This window comes from Ambystoma mexicanum, chromosome 5q, assembly GCF_040938575.1.
Source record: "Ambystoma mexicanum isolate Mex_15411 chromosome 5q, UKY_AmexF1_1, whole genome shotgun sequence".
In the NCBI taxonomy this organism is placed as follows: domain Eukaryota; kingdom Metazoa; phylum Chordata; class Amphibia; order Caudata; family Ambystomatidae; genus Ambystoma; species Ambystoma mexicanum.
The window spans coordinates 431495327-431517505 of NC_090933.1; positions in this window are offsets into that span (position 1 = coordinate 431495327).

The window sequence follows — 22179 nt, forward strand, 5'->3', positions numbered from 1 at the left end:
CCTGCTTACTTACTTGTTGGTGCTGCTTAACTTTTGTCTAACCTTTTCTTTCCCTCCCTTTTAAATTGCTGAAATTGCTGGAGTGCCATTTTGCTCACACTTCATTTTGATCTTAACTTGTCCAGAATGGGTGGTGTATATTATATTAAGAATGTGATTTTTCTACTGCTTTACTTTAGTGAATTGTTTTACAACTGATGTGTAAATAAATGTATATTCTTTTACTCAGAAACCTTGAGTCAGTGTTTGTTTGACCCATAGTAATTGCTGTCCTTTGTGTAACTATTGATACTGCTCACTTTACTCTTGATATAAGTCTGGCTGCTCAGCCATCGCTACCACTTTACTGTGTAGTACAGGCTTGTGTCAAAGGTGAAGTTGTACTGTCACCTGTAGTCTTAATTGTGTGTGGTGTTCCCAAAGGGTACTGCTTGTGATTCTGCCTAACAACCAGAAACACCACATGACTGTCCTGGAGATCTGCTGTATTCAGAGAGAGAGCCTCTGATTAGAGTTGAAGAGGAAACCCTACTGCTTAAGCACACCAGAGTTGCCAGTATTATACGCTGAAGAGAGCAAGAAGATGAATCCGCATGTGGCAGCACAATAATTCACTTGGAGCTGTCTAACAGTGCTGGCAAGCACATGAAACAACATAAATGCTCCCTGCACCACCTGGGAGGAAAAAGGGAGAAGGACCCACCTTACCCCATTATACTTAGCAAATAAAACCACAGGGCAGAGTCCTGGAACATGGACAATGGCCTTCCTGTTCTACCATATCTGGTATGTGGCGAGCTTGCTCCACCCACGACTGATGCTTTCCCGCCTCACACACTGTCACGATGAACAGACCAGAACGCCCCAGTCCAACAGCAGTGGGAACATTGGGGCACATTAAGTGCCTTGACTGGATCAAGCCACAAAGGAGGGACACGTGGACCCAGTCCTGGCACCTTTGGCACCAGGCTCATGAAGCTAACCCCAAGGAAAACCCAGTCGGTCGGCCACTGAGTGATTGATTTCTGTGCTAATTGCTGTTAGGGCGTGGCTCTGAGCCATTAGCTGTTGCATTAGTCTGCAATCATGGGTGTGGCAGAGAACTTCTGGAATTCATCACACCATGGGAGTGGCAGGGCGTGGTTGGAAAACAGCCACCTAAAGACCTACCTGGACCAGTACCTGGCAAACGGCTTCATCCGCCCGTCCAAGTCATCCGCAGCCTCACCCCTTTTTTTGTGCCCAACAAGGAAGGAGACCTGAGGGCCTGCATAGATTACAGACCCCTGAACCAGATCACGGTTAAGAACCAATACCCCTTGCTACTCATCCCAGAACTTTTAGACCAGGTCAAGGATGCCTAGATCTACACCAAGCTAGACCTCAGATGGCCTACCACCTGGTAAGGGTGAAAAAGGGAGACAAATGAAAGACTGCCTTCCATACAAAGTATGGTCTGTACCAGGTCATGCCGTTTGGGCTATGCAACGCCCCGGCAGCGTTTCAGTTCTTTATAAACGATGTGCTCCTGGAGCTGCTCGGTGTCTGCGCTTTAGTATACATCGGCAATATCCTGATCTACTCAACTTCAAGGCAAGATCATGTCACCCACGTCTGAGCGGTCCTCCAAAAACTCTGGCAGCACCATCTGTACTCCAAGCTAGAAAAATGCTCTTTCCATGTTACTGAAGTTGAGTTTGTGGGTTTCATCCTCACCCCGTGTGGCATCCAAATTGACTCCCGCAAAGTGGACGTCATTCTAAACTGGCCATCACCAACATCTGTGAAAGGAGTTCAGAGCATCCTCAGTTTCGCAAACTTCTACTGCCGGTTTATTCCAGGGTTCTCCCAGATCGTCCATCCAATTACCTCACTACTTTGGAAGAACAAACGCTTTAGTTGGTCCACGGAGGAAGAAGAGGCTTTCCAGGAGATGAAGCGGAAGTTTACCACAGCCCCGGTTCTGCAACACCCTCGGCCTGATCTCCCGTATGTGGTAGAAACTGACACCTTCAGCGTCACCATGGGGGCAATCCTCTCCCTAGAAACCCAGATACCAGCCAGTTACACCAAGTAGCATTCTGGTCATGCAAGTTCTCAGCGCCAGAACTAAGCTATGCAGTCACCGACAAGGAACTCCTGGCCATCAAGGCGGTGTTCAGTGCATGGAGACACTACCTCTTGGGAGCCAGGCACACGTCACAGTGATTACAGACCATCGTAATCTACAATACTTGAAATCAGCCAAAGCACAGTTGTCTCGTCATCTCCGCTGGGCCCTCTTTTTGGCAGAATACGACTGCGTGATCACGTTCCAGCCAGGGGTGTGCAATGGAAAAGCAGACGCACTGTCTCGCATGGGTGAGGGTGAAGATGCATACGTGATACCAGCCCCTGTAGCTATCATCCCGGAAGAAAGAATTCTGGGCGCTCTTGTCACTGTTTCACCTCTGGATGACCTGCAAGCCGAAGTTCAACACCTTATGAACCAAGAAGCCCAACATGCCTGGGTGATGAAAGGACAAAGCAATACAATCACGGAAGAGCTGCCTTATTACCAAGGATGTCTCTACATTCTAAGCAACAGACTGCAACACCAAGTCATCGGCAGCTACCATGACTCACTAATACAGGGATCTCCAGGAATCGCCAAGATGATGGGCAAAATCAAGAGGAAGTATTGGTGGCCAACCTGGCGAAGGGATGTAGTCCACCACGTGTTAACTTGTGGGATCTGTGCACAGAACAAATACCAATAACAAAGACCTGGGGGTCTGCTTCGTCCCCTGGGTGTACCTCCTACACCCTGGCACACGCTGTCGTTGGAGTTCATCATGGACCTGCCTCCCTATAAGGGCTACAACACCATTCTACTAGTGGTGGACCTTTTCTCAAAGATGGCCCATTTCATCCCACTAAAAGGCCTGCCGACGGCATCCACAATGGCAAGGGTGTTTCCAGAGCAAGTTGTTCACTTACACAGATTCCCATCGATTCTGATATAAGACCGAGGCAGCCAGTTCGTTTCCAAGTTCTGGAGAAAAAGCTGTGAACTAGCACAAATCAACGTTCGCCTATCTACAAGCCATCACTCCCAGACCGATGGCCAAACCGAACGGACAAACCAGACGCTGGAGCAATACCTGAGGTGCATGCTGCACCAAACTGAAGACACCTGGAAAGACGTGCTGTGGATAGCAGAATCCACATACAACAATTCAATCCATAGCAGCACCTAACAGACCCACTTCTACACCTTATACAGGCGACACCCACGGACATCTGTTTTCGATCCACCTGATACACTGGAGATGCCAGCGTAACAACCTTGCACTCCACGATCACTCGTGTTTTCAAGGAAGAAACTGAACACCTCGTCAAGGCCAAGGAAAGACAAAAGAAGTTTTCTGACCAACACTGAAAGGAAGCTCCAGCTTACCAGGTCGGGGAAGCAGTATGGTTGGCATCTAAACACATACCCCTGAAGGGACCAAAGAATTTCCATCCACGGTACATAGGAGCATATACTATTGAGGCCATCATCAATCCTGCTGCAATGAAACTATCCCTACCCTCCAACATGCACATCCAACCAGTGTTCCACGTTTCACTTCTAAAGCCAGTGCCATCAGGGATAAGGATTACCCCATCACCAGCTCCGGTAGTTGTGGATGGCGAACCTGAATATGAGGTCAAGGACATCCTGGATTCCAAGATAACAAAGCCCACATTGTACTACCTTGTGGACTAGAAAGGATACGGACCGCAAGACAGAACATGGGAACCCAGCAACCAAGTCCATGCTCCCCGGTTGATGAGCCACTTTCATCGCAACCATTCAACCAAACCAGGGAAAAAACCATCCTTGAGAGGGACCTCGGGGAGGAGTACAGTCACGATGAGCAGACCAGAGCACCCCAGCCCAACAGCAGTGGGAACATTGGGACATATTAAGGGCCCTGACTGGATCAAGCCTCAAAGGAGGGCCACGTGGACCCAGTCCTGGCGCTTTTGGCACCAGGCTCATAAAGCTAACCCCAAGGAAAACCCAGGTTTAGTCGGTCTGCCACTCAATGATTGATTTCTGTGCTGATTGCTGTTAGGGCGTGGCTCTGAGCCATTAGCTTTTGCATTAGTCTGCAATCATGGACGTGGCAGAGAACATCTGGAATTCATTACACCATGGGAGTAGCAGGGCGTGGTTGGCTATATAAGCTGCACCCAACCCCTAAAGCAGGCTTCACGTTATTCTGCAGTTAGCAGCGTAACACTCTCTGAGGAACTCCTGCAAGCAATCTTCCACAGACCTTCAAATAAAAGCCAGAGACCATCGGGCCTCGCATACTCACCTGCTCTGACTTACCTGTGCCTCCAGCAGCGTTCCGGTTGTTTGTCGAGGACTCCGGCTTTCATTAGTCGCTGGCACCTGCACAAGCCAAAGAAGGAGAACAAGGTTACTCATTGAGATCATTCATCGGGCTCTGTCCCCGCCGAGCATTACTCACTGCTTCCATTACCAACGATCGGATTCATACAACACACCAGCTCACAGGTACCTTGAAAAGAGAGAGAAAGAACAGGTTAGATCATGCAAACCGCACCTAAGCTCACGCTGGCCCCTGGACACAAGGTAGGCCACCCTGACCCACTGGCTCAACCGTCCCCATGCGTTGCACCAAACCAACGCACACCCAGGTGGGCTTAGTGCCACATCAGTGACACAGGCTGCAACAGTGAACGGAGCTTGGACTGCGGCACGCAGCAAAGTACAACACAGATAACTGGACATGGACAACATACAATATAACAGATTACATGGACAATAATGAACAGAGCAACACAAGCGACACGAGTGGCGACCACGCCACTACTGGATTGTCATCCGACTCAAGGGTCAGTAAAGTAACTGGATCCTACAAGACATTGCGCCCCTGCTCAGACTAAGTAAGAAGGAGAGCCCACCAACCAAATACACAAGGTGAGAGCATCCCGGAGTGGGAACACGTGTGGAAGGAACAGGGTGGGGGTCATAGGTGGCAGGCACAGACAGTCTCACTCACCACCCTTTCCCCTGTCTTAGGAGCTGACCCAAAGCCAGTCCGGGAAACATAGGACACGCAGCCAGGGAAGCAGACACTCCATGCACCAGTGACCGACAGCCCTGAGGAGACAAGGTGAGCGTAACACACACATGGCCCTGGGTGGGGAAGCTAGGATTAGATTAGCTAGGGAAAGGGACGCAATCCTGGCCAAAGAGGAGGGATAAGAGCAAAGAACAGGAACACGGAAGGGTGGGTTTTTCAGGTGAGTTCAGAGGCAGAGGTAGAGGCCAACCAAGAGAACAGCAGGAGGGAAGAAGGTGTGGTGGATTGTTGGGGCATTTTGTGTAGTAAGTGAGGTTTTGGCTAAGGTGTGGAAGTGGTAATGCTGTGTGCATATTTGAATTTATATAGAGTAAAGTAAGGAATGATAGTGAAGCAAATGACTACTGGGTGCAAGGTGTGTGACTGTAGGGGGTGCTCGAGAGCCCGACCAATATGGCTGCAGGTCTGTAAAGCTCTTCGGCACCCATGGAGATCCGGACAAAATCCTTTGGGGATAATTTAGCACCCTGTTGTGGTGCGCCGGCATTTGATACCCTTGTGCCCCTAGAGAGAAGCGAGTGGAGATTGTTTGCTGGAGTACGACTCCTGACTGGAGATGGAGGGCCCCTGCGAGGAGCAGAGGAGGGGCAGACCTGGAGTGGGCAAAGCTGCCACGCAGGAGACCTACCTCGGGAGAGGCGGGCTGTCCCGTTCGGGATAGTGAAGAAGCACGGTCCTTGACCCCCTAATTGCGGGCGGCCGGAACAAGCCTGACAGGGCCGCCCTGTGCGTAGAGGCGGCGGCATGGTGGGAATGCCGCAGCTGACGGATAGTAAAGAAGTCAGGCGTGCGGTTGTGAGCGGCCCCGGAGGAAGCCTACCGAGGAAAAGTGATGCGTGACAAACCTAGCGGGAGGGATCCTGCCTGCTGCAGCGGAGGTGTAGCAGTGCGGAGTTGCTGCCTAGATCTGCCCGCGGAGGTCCCTGCTGTGTGTTGGCCTGGTGGGATGCTTATTGGAGTGGAGAGGTGCTGTGGCGGTGATTCTCCGATGGTGGTGCTGGCCATTGCTCAGCAGGCTGCGGCTGCGATCCCCTCCTGGGTCCCTTGGAGGCAGCTGACTGGGGACCCAGGAGGGGATTGCAGCCGCAGCCTGCTGAGTGGGGTGGCGTGGGCGCCGAACCGAGCAGGCGCTGCCAGCATGGGCCTCCCAACTGGTCCTGTGACACATATGGGTGGAACGGACTCGGAGATTGCTAGGGCCCTGGCGCTCCCTGGAACTCGGAGGCGCTGCGCGCAAAAGGACTGATTCAGCGAGGCCTTGCGAGATTGGCAGATTGAGCTTGGTGGATCTGGGCCTGTGTATTATCCCACATTCGGGGGATTTCATATACCTGGGACAATTTCTTCGCCCACGGGTCTCAGTTGTTGGCTGCAAATTACACGCTCACGGTGCTGTGGTTACCCTGCCCCTGTCTTCCCTTTGGGGTGTAGCCGGGGACTTGGACCTGGGTGAGGGGTGAACCATCTGAAACACAGGTGGCACCGAGGGGGAGCCAGCAACGCGGGAGGGATCTTCGAGCCAGGAGTATTGTATGGTGCATGTGTCTTTGTCCTCCTCCTTTCTTCCCCACTTATGCAACATGTTGAAGTCGGGCAAAAGTGGCAAGCTGCAAATCAAACTGCATTTTGAAGCACCTGCCCAAGCTAAGTCTAGTGGAGCAATGGTGGATTTTTCAGAGCAGTGTGCCCCAGAATCAGGAACGGATCCTTCTTCTGCGTTTCAAGACATTAAGGTCATGTGCACGCAGTTACAATCCAGGATACAGTCCCTTTATGGGAAACTGGACACGTTTACCTGCAAGGTGGATCACATGCAGGTCCGCTTAGATAAACATGGGGAGAGGTTGGACGAGGCGGAGGGACGGATATCCGGAGTGGAGGAAGCTGCAAGCTCGGTTTAAGGAGCAATGGCTGGGGTGCAGAAGGCCCTGAAAGAGCTCAGGGAGAAGCGGGAGGATTTTGAATCGCGGTCGAGGAGGCATAATGTTAGGACTGTGGGCCTGGCAGAATCGGTGGACCAGAGGGACATGGAAGGCCTGGTTGAAGGTATACTGAAGGAGACTTTGGGCTCAGAGGGGTTCTCCCCGATATGCATGGTGGAGAGGGCTCATAGGATCCGTAGTGGCAGGAGGCCAGTTCGGGGAGCCCCACCGAGACCGTTGATAGCTCGTCTGTTGAACTATCGAGATAGGGATACTGTGCTCCGGAAGGCAAGGGAAAAAGGTACTGTTACTTAAAAAGGGGACGTCATCAGATTCTTCCCTGATTTTTCGGATAAGGTGCAGGCAACTCGGAAGACTTTTTTGGATGTGAAGAAATGTGAAGAAATGGTTGAGAGATAAGAATATGAAATATGCCATGCTATACCCAGTCAAGCTCCGGGTGGAGCATAAGGGCAAGTCACTCTTTTTTCAGACTCCTGGGGAAGCGGTATCCTTTTTGGATATGTTGCTGGAAGAGCCTGGTCAGTGAGGCAATAATTAGGCCTGATGAGGGGGCGGGAACATGTTTGGTCTTGGAACGTTGGGGCTGGCATGATATTCGGGTTTGGTTTTTGAGGAAGGAGTCAGGTCGGCTACCGGAATCTCTCAGGTAGGCTTTGGTGGTAGTGCTATTGAAACCGGGAAAGCCTGAGGGGGATTGTTCCTTGTATCGCCCGATATCCTTGATTAACTTGGATAATAAGATCCTGGCCAAAATCTTAGCGTCCCGTCTGGCACCGCTAATGTCCACGGTGGTTAGGGCTGATCAAGCGGGCTTTATCCCTGGGCGGTTGACGTCGTTTGGCCTGCGACGAATGTTTGGGCTGATGGCTGCCCTAACAAGCACGGATCCAGCTGCTGCAGTCTTATTAGATGCCACTAAGGCTTTTGATTCTATTGACTGGCCGTTGTTATTCACGGTCTTGCGTATATTGGGACTGGGGGGTTCTTCCTGGCTTTAGTATCACTATTATATGAGAAGCCGGTTGCAAGGGTGAGGGTCAATGGGCAGATGACCGCAATAATCCCGCTTCAAAGGGGAACACGCCAGAGGTGCCCTTTGTCCCCCTTATTGTTTGCTCTGGCGATAGATCCTTGGGCCGAGAGAGTGAGGTAGTTCCATATTCATAGGGGGATTCAATTACCTATAAAGTGGTGATTTCGCTGTATGTGGATGATATGGTTTTGTTCCTGTGTCACCATCAGGTTAATTTAAACCCAGTCATGTTAGATATTCAGCAATTTGGTGAACTCTCGGGGCTAAGGGTGAACCCTGGTAAGTCGATGATATTTCCATTGACGGACGGGCTGGTTCGTTTTCAGAATGGGTGGGGGTTTCAGTGGGATATGCTAAGTACTCGGTACTTGGGAATTATCTTGGCTAGGACCGAGGAGGAGCTGTTCCGCAGTAACTATGGAGCGGTGCGTCAGCAGGCTAAGGAAGCAATGCAAAGGTGGGCTTCACTCCCGCTCAACCTGTTTGGTAGGGTCTCCCTAGTCAAGATGACCATTCTACGCCGGTTCTTATACGTGTTTCTTAATGTTCCCATTCCGATACCTAAGAAGTTCTTTCAAGACCTCAAATCGGCAGTGATTTGATTTCTTTGGGCTGGGAAGCAGGCGCAAGTAGCGTGGGATAAGCTCATTGCACCGGTCTGTAGGGGGGGTCTGGCCTTGCCCGATTTTGAATTATATTACTATATGGCCCAGGCTAGCTATTTAACATACTGGTATGGGATGGCGGCTGAACATAGGCATGTTGAGGTAGAGCGGTCAATTGGATCCCCGGCATTGCTGAGGTCAGTTATTCTGATGGCTCAGGCTCACTCTGGTGTGGCCCGAAACTTGGTGGAATTAACGTGCAGAGCTTGGTCTCGGTTGGAGCATGAACCTAGGGATGGCAAACTTTATTTGCCAGAACTCCCGGTTATATTTATTCTGGGGGTGCTCGTGACTAGTGAAGCAAACTATGTTGCCATGACGAAGCGGGTGGGTGTCACCAAATTTGCGGATTTGTTTCCGAATGGTAAATTTATCACTATTGATCAGCTGAAAGGTAGGGGGGCTCTATCGGCGCTGGAAGTATTTCTGTACTACAGGCTCCGGGTGGTGCTGCGGCGGCTCTTCCTGACCTTTCCCGAGCAGCCTCTGGCGGCAAAACTGTTAGATAGGATGGTAAGGGGAGACCTGGATCGGGGGTTCCTCTAAGAGCTTTATGCAATGGTGTCGGAGAACAAGTCACTGTCTGCAATGTCGTCAAGGGCAGAGTGGGAAAAGCTGCTAGGTAGGGAGATATCGGAAGATATATGGTCGCACTGTTGTGAAGGCATGAGAAAAGGGGCTATTAACACTAATTTTAAACTTGTTCATTTTAAATTCTTGCATCAATATTATTATTCTCCGGTTTAATTGCATCGGTACTTCCCTCACAGGTCTGCGGCCTGTATTAGGTGTGGGTATGAGCCTGCAGGATTTCTCCATGTGGCATGGGAATGTGCATCACTTGTCCAATTTTGGGGAGGAGTGTTTGATGTGATAGGGCAGATTGTGGGTCAGCGGTGTACTCCGGATCCGGTGATGGGCTTGCTGGGATACACTGCCCAGGCACCGAAAGGGTTTCGAAAGCTGATAAGAATTCTGTTGATCCTGGCCAAGCGTAGGGTCGCTATGGGGTGGGGTAAGAGTACTGCCCCGATGATTGCTCAATGGTCTCAGGACATTATGTATTGCAATGACATGGAATTGAGATGGGACGTGATGTAAGGGAGGAACTGGGCTGAAACTAGAATGTGGGATGCATATACGTCATACCTCCTTAATTGGAGCGGCGGGGGATCAGGCACCGCACTATCACGGGAGTCTTCGAATTTATCACGGCCAGACTGAGGGGCCCGACCGGCGTGTGATGTGTATTACTATTATGTGGCCCTGGATTATTGGAACACTGGGGGAGAGGGAGGGTTTGCATTGAATTGCGTTCCTCTCCTTATGCTGTGTGGGTTTCGAGGACTTGCCTTTGTGTGGTGACTGCTTCTCATTGTCGCATAATGAGGTTAATTTACTGTGTGCTTTGGTCCGACTCAAAATGTGAGGAATATTTTTGTGCCATGCAGGGAGGGGGTGGGGGGCGCGGGTGTGCTGGGGGTTGGTTTGAAGTTGCTGTTTATGCGAAATGTCAATAAAGAAAAAAAAAATGGCCATAGTTTACGGTAAAGTGGCTTGCACATAGCCATTCAGTACCTCACACTTATACAGGGGAGTCAACACGATTGTATGTGTTCTACTTGTTATAAATAACTTTCACAGATACCATACATGTCTTGATACTGGAGAAAATATACAGGGTAATTCATAGAATTCAGCGCATAAGTGGCGCACGCGGCTGGCGCGCAGTGTGCGCGTGCGTCTTTCTGCGCCAGCCGCGTGCGCTAAAATCCATTTCTGCGCAGAGCGTATTGATGGATTTTAGCATCCAAAACCGGGCGTGGCGCAGAGTGGCGCAGCAACCCTGCAGCAGTGCCAGTTACGCCCCCAACCCCACCCCGTGCGCCATGCACAGCGCACAAATGCCGTACATGGCGCACAGGCCCCGAACCACGAAAACGCCAGTAAAACTCCCCGCGCACCCCTCCGCATACATGTACACCCCGGCGCAGGGAGTTTCCCACACGATTGGCCCTGTGCGAGCGGGGTATGTGTGTTACTGGGTGCGTGGGAACTTTCACTCGCGATTGGCCCTGTGCGAGCGGGGTACGTGTGTTACTGGGGTGCGCGGGAACTTTCACACGTGATTCGCCCTGTGCAAGTGGGGTACGTGTGTCACTGGGGTGCGTGGGAACTATCACACACGATTGGCCCTGTGCGAGCGGGGTACGTGTATTACTGGGGTGCACGGGAGGTTTCACACGCGATTGGCCCTGTGCAAGTGGGGTACGTGTATTACTGAGGTGCGCTGGAACTATCACATGCGATTGGCCCTGTGCGAGCGGGGTACGTGTGTTACTGGGGTGCGCGTGAACTTTCACACGCGATTGGCCCTGTGCGAGCGGCGTACGTGTATTACTGGGGTGCGCAGGAAGTTTCACACGCAATTGGCCCTTTGCGAGCGGGGTACGTGTATTACTGGGGTGCGCAGGAAGTTTCACACGCAATTGGCCCTGTGCGAGTGGGGTATGTGTGTTACTGGAGTGCGCGGGAACTTTCACACGCGCTTGGCCCTGTGCGAGTGGGCTACGTGTGTTACTGGGGTGCACGGGAACTTTCACACACGATTGGCACTGTGCGAGGGGGGTATGTGTATTACTGGGGTGCGCAGGAAGTTACACACGCGATTGGCCCTGTGCGAGCGGGGTACGTGTGTTACCGGGGTGCGTGGGAACTATCACACGCAATTGGCCCTGTGCGAGCGGGGTACGTGTGTTACTGGGGTGCGCGGGAACTTTCACACGCGATTGGCACTGTGCGAGCGGGGTACGTGTTTTACTGGGGTGCACAGGAAGTTTCACACGTGATTGGCCCTGTGCGAGCGGGGTACGTGTATTACTGGGGTGCGTGGGAAATTTCACACGCGATTGGTCCTATGTGAGCGGGGTACGTGTGTTAATGGGGTGCGCGGGAACTATCATACGCGATATTGGCCCTGTGCGAGTGGGGTACGTGTATTAGTGGGGTGCGCAGGAGGTTTCACACGCAATTTTGCTGTCAGAGCGGGTTACGTGTATCCAGTGTGGTGCGCGGGGAGTCCTACACATAAATTGGTAGTGTGGGTCCTCCCAGGTGTCCCCTCTACCCCTCCACAGCCCCTGCAGACGGCCCACACCACAGGGGACTACCCTGCACACCTGGACATGTCCCTCAGGCAGCTCGTCCACCATGGCCATGCCCCCCAGCCAGGCCACATGTCACGTTGCACTAGTGATCACCAATTCCAGCAGGCCCCCAATCATGTCCCACTCATGTCCCCCAGCACCCCCACCCCCCAGCAGTGAGGGACACCTGCCAGCAGGCCCCCACTCATGTCCCACTAATGTCCCCCAGCATCCCCACCCCCATCAGTGCGGGGCACCTGCCAGCAGGCCCTCACTCATGTCCCCCAGCACCCCCACCCCCAGCAGTGAGGGGCACCTGCCAGCAGGCCCCCACTCATTTCCCCCAGCACCCTCACCCCCCATCAGTGAGGGGCACCTGCCAGCAGGCCCCCAATCATGTCCCCCAGCACCCCCACCCCCCAGCAGTGAGGGGCACCTGCCAGCAGGCCCCCACTCATTTCCCCCCCAACATGTCAACATGACCCACAATCATGCCCCTCATGGCCACCAAAATCCCACGGCACACCATCCCTGCCCAAATAACCAACCAAGCAAAACATACACCCCACATTCAAATGCCCATTACATGAAACAACCCAAATGGCATGTATGTACATCAACACATGTCCGTCACACACACACACAATGGGTGCAAGTGAATGTGAAAACCCACATCATGACATGCATGAAACCAATGAGAGAATACCACACATTGAAGTACGGGAAAAAATGTATTGAACAAAAAATGTGGTGAAAGAAAATTAAATACCAAACAATGGACATAAGGAAAACAATGCAGAATGTCAAATAATGATAAAAAAGGAAATCATAATCCAAAATATATGAAATCAAAAATGTCTCCAAAGTCTCCTTCCAACAAAGCAAATCCAAACAGAAATGAAAAAGTAAAATCCATTGCTCCATGGAAAAATCAAAAAAGAAAATGCCAACAAATCTATTTACAAGGATGAAATACTGGGTCCATAAGCCCAACTGTCCAAATGAAACCTACAAAAATGAAGAACTATATACAAAAATGTGGGGTATTGTCCAAGCGCCCCAAAAAAATGAAAACCAAAATGAAACCTAACACTAACTAACTAACTAACTATTTACAATGGCAGCGGGCTAGTCCGACGGCTCACTTTTGGATGTCCCGGGCCAGGGCATCATCGAACTCCCGCTCAATGTCCTGGAGGCGGTCCTCTTCCATGGCCCCGAGGGTTCGCAGGGACGATGACATGTTGGCCTCCAACTCCCTGCGAATTGCCTCGAGGCACTCGGCCCGCCTCAGTGCCTTCCACAAGGAGGTCTCCGCCCTGTCTATTGTGAGCCGTGCCGCTTCCTCCCGCTGCTGTTCTGCATCTATGGCATGGCCCAACCACTGCCACACGGAAGACACTTCCAATCCTGGGTCCTCCTGCCCTCTGGCCGATGCCTGCCCCTCCGATGTTGAAGGCCCCGAGCCATCATTGCTCTCACTATGTTGCTGCTGCTGCTGCGCCTGTGCCTGCACCCTGGCTCTTGCTGCCTGCACATCCTCCTCCGGCTGGGGTGCAGTTATCGTGGTGGCCACCCCTGTTGGACGTCCGACTCCCGACTGTGGCAGGGATGTGTCCTCCACCAGCCTGGCCACTGGGTCAGAGGCAGCTCCACAGGGTACCCAGGTGATACAAGGGTGGGAAGATGGCATGGAGGACCACTGGCGCGTAGGGGGATCAGGTGAGGAGGGGGTCGCAAGAAGGTCCAGCACACAGAGGTATCCAGCGCTGGTGACCCGTCCCAGTAGGTCAACGCGGTCAAAGAAGCATCCGAGATGATGTGCAGTGTCTTCATGAAAACACTGCAGGTCAACTCGCATGCCCCGTTGACGCAACGCTATCCCAGCCAGGACAGGCTCAACACGGTCCCGGATAGCCACGTCCGCAGGGAGAGGAAGGCCAGTTGTTGTGTGCCCATCCCCTCCCTGAAAACGGGTCTGGACGTAGGCATCCCTGCTGGTGCCGGATGATACAGTCACAGGATCAGGTACAGGATTACACACAGGCACCTCCGCGGCGGCCGGTGCTGCCTCCTGTCCCTGCCCCTGCACTGCACCACTGGCACCAGTGGAATCCCCACCTCCAGACCCCGTGTGTGTCCCTTCCACGGCTTCCTCCTCCTCCAAACCCCCCACCAACCTGGATGACTCCATGCCATCTTCCTCCGTCGGACCCTGTGGGGTCTCAGCTGCCCCTTCTGCTGCCGAGGAGTCCATCTCCAACCTCTGGCTTTTGGACCTACCCTCGGCAGCTGCGGCCTGGGACGCGGCACCAGACTCCTCATTCCCCGAAGAGATGACAATCTGGGAGGGGAGCCAGGCCTTGCGTCTCCGGCTGGTGATGCGATCCCTGCTGCTTTGCTCCACAGCACCCTCTCCGCCCTCTTCATCAGTAAACGCTGCAGACAGGGAGAGATAGAACACAGGCATCAGGGCACTGTACGATGGACTGATACACACATGACAGTTGTACATGAGTGGCAGTGTCAAACTTCAGACATGGCATCACACTCCCTGACACACATGTCATTTCTACTCACACACATGAGCTATTCCACAGCAATATTGCACCAGGCAGCACCATCCATACACATACAACAGCATCAGCTCTGAAGGTGAGCCTGACGTCACATGAAACACGGGGAGTACACAACACATGCACACACACCAACACACTTAAATGCATGTGTGCATGTCCACCAACTGTCAGAGTGATGAGATCGCCATCCATGTCACATCTGGCATTCAGCCTTCTACATGTCAGTGCCACATGCATCCATGTTGCATCACAGTTGCACACTTGTCAAATACACACACATGCACATGTACACAGTGCAGATACATGCAGCTGGAACAAACATCCATGTGTGACACCACAACCATGCCAACGTACATACACAGTAATTCAAACATGTGTGCTCCCACATCTGCATTTGGCCTGCATGCTTAACAACACATAAACCATCCATGTGTCTCACACATGACAGGACGGTCATGTGTCAGCCTCACGCCCCTGTACATACACATCCATACATAGCCCTACAAAAACACATGTTTAACCTGCACACTACTGGCACACCACGACACGCACAGCGTCCAATCAGTATGCATGTACACTTACCGCTCAACTCCAGATGGGTCTGCTTCTCAAGGACCTGGACGTGGAGCGCTAGGCATATGTGTTCCAGGACCCTCATTTGGTGGTCGGACCGGTGGCCCCGGCTCCCCTTGGCATCCGCTGCCTTCAAGAGGTGCCGGGCCTTGTCGAGGGTCCTGGACCTGAAGTCCTCCCAGCGCTTCTTGACATGTTTGAAAACGCGCACTGCCACCCCCTCCTCGTTGATGGCAGTCACGATGTCCATCCAGATCCTGGTCCGTCCTTCATAGTCGGCGCGAGAACTTCCAAAGAGGGCATCATACTGCCCCAGGACATGCTCCACCAGGACACCAACTTCCCTGGCGCTGAAGCTGGTGGCCCTCTGCCTCTCTGGCTGGGGGTTGCCAGTGGTGCCAGATGGTGGTGTGCCCTACATGGCAACCCCAGAGGCAGGGGTGGGTGGGAATCTGGGTCCTGGGGCTGGGCTGTGGAGCGATGGTATCCCAGTCGGGAGTCTTCAGTTCCAGCAGGGGTGGTTACAAAAACTGCACCATTGCAGATGGATGATGTGCAGGCAGCAAATAGCAGGGCACGTGGGCAGCAGGCAGTCAGGCAGCAGCAGATGGCAGGTGGGAGCGTGCTCGGGGCTCTGGGTGGGCAGTAATTCGGCCTTCTGGACAGGAGTGTGATCTTCTGTGTGTTGTTGCGTGGCCAGCTTGATACGGAGTGATTTGGCACGTGAAAAATCTTGCACGTCTGCGTGTAATTCGAGCAAAGGCCCTTAGCGTGTAAGCGTGTCAGCACACGTATGCGGTTTCATTGGACCAAAGGCCCTTAGCACATAAGCGCGTCTGTGACGTGACGCACGCAGGCGTTTCCCTCGTGACGTGGCCATAGTGGCTCATGGCGCGTGAAAAAATTGCACGTCCGCGTGTGAATGCGTGTAATCCGAGGAAAGGGCCTACGTGTCTGTGATGCGACGCGCGCGGGCATTTCCATCAACACGGGTGCATGTTCATCAACACGTCAAAAAAACGCACGTACGAGTGTCAGCTAGTGTAATTGGAGGAAAGGGCCGTAGCAGAGCTTGGGTGTAAAGATATATAATTATTTATTTAAAAACACATCTATGAAAAACACACTGGCACTAATATGGCAAACAACTTCAATCACAGTTACTATAAGTATATATCAATCCCATAACAATATTTCGACAAGTATAGGTTCAAAGACACCACTTATTTGCAGACAGAGGTGAGTGCTTTAACCTAGATGGCACTCTAGTATTCGTTAGAAAGGGAGAGAAAAAGGCAGGGTATGAAACCAACTCAGTACCAACACTTTTACGAAACCATAGCCCATAGAACACATTAACATTCAAAGAAATACCACAATCATGTCCAAGAGTGGGAGGAAAAGAGTCTCACTCTTGGCAGGATGAAAAAAACAAACTCCAGAAATCCAGTAAAGCTGCTGGGTGCCTCACTAGGTTAGGAAATTCAGCCTAAACAGAGAATTCTCCCTAACAGCAGGTGGCAGCGTGCTCGGGGCTCTGGGGGGCAGTAATTCGGCCTTCTGGACAGGAGTGTGGTCTTCCGTGTGTTGTTGCGTGGCCAGCTTGATATGGGGTGATTTGGCACGTGAAAATCTTGCACGTCTGCGTGTAATTCGAGGAAAGGCCCTTAGCACGTAAGCGCGTCTGTGATGTGACGCACGCAGGCGTTTCCCTCGTGACGTGGCCATAGTGGCTCATGGCGCATGAAAAAACTGCACGTCCGCGTGTGAATGCGTGTAATCCGAGGAAAGGGCCTACGCGTCTGTGACGTGACGCGCGCGGGCATTTCCATCAACACGGGTGCATGTTCAACATACATGTCAAAAAACCACACGTCTGAATGTCAGCTCTTGTAATTGGAGGAAAGGGCCTTAGCGCATACACGCGTAAGTGACACTGTATGTGTGGGCCACTTTAAAAGGTATGTATAGGACCCCATTTCCTTGTACGTGCTTTTCGTGGAGAGGGAGTGGGTGAATTCTGTACTTCTTGTCGGTTCGCACGCGATTACTTCACAGCGTTTCAAGTTCGTACTTCCTGTTACCTCTGACAGCGTTTATTTTTTTTGTTGGGCCTGTTTCCTCAAACAGCGTTCACCTCTTCTTTTGTCCTGTCTCCTCAGACAGTGTACAATTCTTCTTTTGGCGGGGGTGTTGCCAATGCGCACACGCACGTTTTTTTCACGTTCTTTTTCCAGGCAGACGGTGAGTCGCACACACATTTACCAACTGTGCTTGCCCCGTGTGTCGCGTACCCCTTCAGAGGTCATTGTAGGCTGCGTGTAACATGCGTACGCTTATTTTTGTGTTTCTGTGTGCCACAGCGTAGTGCGGGTTCATTTTTCCACGGAAGTGGTCTATGGGGGGTTGCGTGCATGTTACTTTTTGTTTTCGGGGTGCCTGTGCATTGCGTGACCCGTCATCTTCCCCCAGGGGTCACAGACAGCCTTGCTAGAGCACTAGGGTACGAATTCCATCTAGTACCCTTGCCCTTTCACCCCCAATTGCCCAGGACAATTGTTTACTGCAACTCCCATACGCACAACAACATCAGTGCCATGGTTGGGAGGCGACCAAGTGGTAACGAAGGCAAAGGTGGCCGACCTCCAAAAGGTTGGTGTGGTGGGCGCGGTAGGGGACGTGGCCAGGATTTGCAGGGTGCCCCCATGTGTGGAGGACCAATCAGGGACACCCATGCTCCCCCCCCATGGTTGAGGGAAACATGGCTGACACCATCTCAGCTCAGACCTTTTTGGACCAGCCCATTGTGGCACCTGACCCGGCACGGGATGACTTCCAAGCTGACTTCCAGGTCAGCAAGTCTAAGCCACGTGTGCCGTGCAAGTTGGTGTCACCAGGCCACGTGGATCTGGGGCAGCAATGTCATCTGCTGCCCCAAGTAGGCAGGGTGGGGAGGCTGCAGCTCTATCCACCCCAGCTCTGAGTCTCCCAGCCGGGACAGTGTCGGTCCTGGTCCATCTGACGTTGCCCCTGCCAACATCACATTTCAGCCAATGCCTGCACCAAGACCTATGGTCATTGTGCCTTTGCACACTCCCAGTACCCAGTCCACCTGCGCTTCTGCCCCTACTGACCAGAGCGGCGCAAGCCACTCAGGCTCCGCTCCACCTTTGAAAAAGAGGAAGAAGGGTGCTCTGGCACTACAGGCTGAGACCCCAGACACGGCTACACAGTCCGGCACGTCAAGGAAGCCTAGCTTTAATGACGCCTAACTTGATGCACTTGGGACCTATGTGTCGGCACATAGCCGCAAAATGGTGGTGACTGTAGGGTGCAAGACCACACCTGGTCAATGTAGGGCACACTGGCAGACCATCGCTGACCACATAAGTGCCCTTGGATTTGTGAGGCGCACAGCTGATGATTGCTACAAGCGGTGGAATGACCTGAAACGCAGAGCAAAGAACAAGCTGGCCTCAAATCATGCCGCTACTCTGGTGACTGGCGGTGGGTCTCCACCAGAGGACAACAAACTCACTGAACATGGGTCTGTTGCTGGGACCTTCGTCACAGAGGAACAGATCCAAGGCGTGGGAGAGCTACCTGATTACGACGCATTGTCCGGTGAGTGCCCATGCATGTGTGTATAATCCATGTGTATGTTGTTTGGGTGACGGGTTCTGATTGAGTGCCAGGTGAGGGTGTGTACTCCTGAGTGTTATGGGTCACCCATGTGCTTCCTCCAATACATTCACGTGCCTTTGATTTGGGTATGACAGTATCTCTTCTGCCCACAGTAGCCAATTAGCCCCACATTACTGCTGTTGCACTTGAACTATCATCTTGCAACAACATTGTGCTGATTGTTTCTGTGTTCATTCAGGCTGATTGTTTAGATTATCCCATTTTTCATATGCTTTTTTCCTCCCTAATGCCACATATGTGACATACTTCTATCATTGTTTACACCCCACATTGTGCCACTTTAGTTACCTGGTTATGTGAATGATTAGACTATTCAGGGCGAGGGAGTACTGGCCTGCTGAAATTTATTTCTAGGGCCTGTTTGCATGTGGAACATGATAGTTGTTTCCTGTCATGTTGAAGTGACCAACCATTTATGTGTACATCTGCCTACAATCACTGTCTTATTGTACACTGGATATGTTGCAGTGTGTGGCACATGCATATTTTGCAACACTATTCTGCATTAATCATCTCATCATGTCCATGTGACACGGATGTGTGACAGTACTCATTCACTGACATATCGCTGTAGTTGTCTAATTTACCATGGCTATGCTACATGACATCTGTGTGCTGGCATGTGTCATGTATGTGTATTGGACATGCCGCTCACAGGCTGATGTGTGATGCCAGTGCTACACGACATGCTGCAAATGTGTTGCTTTTCCATCTTGGTGTTCGCATTGTCTGCCTTTTTGACTCCCCTTCAAACTCATTGACAGTGCATGCATGCCAGGGTTATAGTCATGTGGAACATGTGTAAACCATGTACAGGACCTCTGTCTTGTCAGGCCTATGTGTGTGCTATGGTGTTCATGCCTGTTTCCATTTCTTGTATTTCATGTTTTTGCAGGTGACGACGCACTTGATGCTGGTGAGGTTCAAGAGATGGTGCAGAACAAGGAGGATTCTCAGCCACGCCCAGGCACCAGTGGGGGACGTGGTGTGGTGGTGGGTGAAAACACTTTGGTACTGCAGACCTGCAGACCATACTGTCGAGGGGTGTCTCTGGGTGCAGCTCCCCAGACCTCTATTCAGGTGCTGAGTCGGATGATGAGACTTATGTGCTGTTGCAGGTCAGTGCTTCTGGCAGGGATTCTGTTCTGCCCAACCCACCTGCACCAGGGGTAGAACCCTCTATGGGGATGTCAGTGATTGTAGGTCCGCCTTTGGCGGTTATGGATGCAGGGTCACACTCCACAGCATCTGATCCTGTTCCTGGGCCAGCAGATCAGAGGGGGAATGCAGTCCTGCAGCCTCAGGCAGTGCCAGCACAGCAAGGTGCAGATCGCCTTGCACCGAACAGGTGTGGTGCCCGCCGACACTGTGGCCGTGCACCACCAGGCAATACTGTATGGGAAAACTCCATGTACGGTATGGCAACCCAACAGGCAGCATCAGTAGAAATGATGGCTCAGGCAATGGAGAGGGTGGCCACTTCCATGATCCCCCTTGAAAGGCAGATGGAGCAACAACAGCAGGCAACAGACTCCATTTGCCAATCACACAGGGAAGACATGTTGGCGTCCAACAGGGACCGACGGGCGGCACTGGAGACTCTGCGAGAATCCATATCAATAGAGTCACAGGGCCACAGGGAAGCCCTGAGGGTGGAACTCCATAACCTCAGGCAGAGTCTGCTTGAACTTGAGGCTTCCCGAAATGTTAGGGCAGAACAGCAGCTGGAGCAGCTCACATGTTAGCTCTCAACTGAGCTGCAGGCAACACGTGAGGAGATCCGGGTATCCCGCGAGGCCATGTGTGCAGAAGTGCAGGCAACCTGTGACGTGCTGCATGGGGATCTCTGCACTTTAATCCTTCAGTATCAGACCTTCCAGACCCGGATGCTTGCTGCCATGGAGGACCATACCAGGGCTTTGCTTTGGCTGCTCCCATAGTGCCACCACCTCCTGATGCAGCAGCAGAGGGTGAAGAGAGCGACAGCAGTTCTCCAACAATGGCATAGCCGTGCAGGCCATGAGCCCATGGAGGTATTTATTTTTCTTGCAACATCCACGCAGGTGGGTGTTGGTGTGCACCCTGTCCTCGAACCTCCTGGGTGACCCCCCCCGGACCCCCACATGGGCATTTTTGATTTTTCTTTTTTTGTTTCCTTGTGTGGCTCCCGTGGGCATCCACTGTATTCCGGCTGGGCACATGCAGGCTTGTCCTGAGTTTGGGTTAGATGCTTGGGTTCGTGACACACACACCCCTCCTGCTTCCCGTTTCCATGGGCTTGCAAAGGGTGTGACCAAGTGACAGTGACTTACACAGTGGCATTGGGCTCCCATGAGCTGTGTGGGCAGTCTGTAGTCAATACTGTGTGTACATGCCTAGTGGGTATTGTTGTATTGTACACTGCATGGTGTATTGATATGTGCTTGTGCATCCATGTCTTCCTCCTAATTTGCAAGTTCCTTCCTCATGTCTTCACAAGGCCGTCTCCTTTGCAGATGGAGTTCATGTTGTATGCAGTACACTGACACATTTGCGTGGCAGCAGCAGTCTACAGTTGGAAGGGGTCGATGTGCTGGCTTATTGAGGTTGTAAGACTACCTCTACTTTGACTTAGTACTGTCATGTTTTTGCAATGTTTCATGGTGTGTTGCTGCATTGTGTTGGTGGTAATTATTTGTTCATGTGTGCTGTTTGTTATTGATTACTGGGAGCATATTGTCTGTGGGCAGTTTCCATTTGGGACAGTACACTTTGTGACACTTGTGTCAGGTCTTGTGCATTGCTTTGTTTGCTTTCACATTGCATGACATGCCATGGTGTGTTGGGTGGCGGAGCTGGAGAGGGGTTGGGTGACATGTTGTATTTTGCAAGGGGGTAGTCATTCATGCAGCATAAATGTGTGTTTTTTTGTGACACAGCATTGGTTGTCTTTCGGCAGGTAGGGATGCACACAATGTAACAATTCCAGGTGACCAATCTCAGGCTGGTATGGTTGTGCCAGTTGACTTTCCCTTATGTCATCATCATTGATTGTCAGCTGGTTTGTGCCAGGGATGTGTGCACTCCACAGGGGTGTGATTTTAGGTGAAGTAATTAGCCACCAGCTGCGTACAGGCTGCCTCACCACATGCCCTTTCCCCTCCCATGCGCAGCGGCCGTGCTTGTGGTTGGGGAGGTAGGGGCACCACCATGTCCACCGGCAGGCCCCGGCGTGTTGCAACGTTATGCAGGACACATGCTGCCACTGCACACTACTGGGGGTGCGTATAGAAGCTGCCCATCAGAGCGGTCAAGGGAGCGAAAGCGTGACTTGAACACACCGAATATGCGCCCCGGGTTACAATATGGGCTGTGTTGTATCTTACCTCTGGTGGTGTGGTGGGGTTCT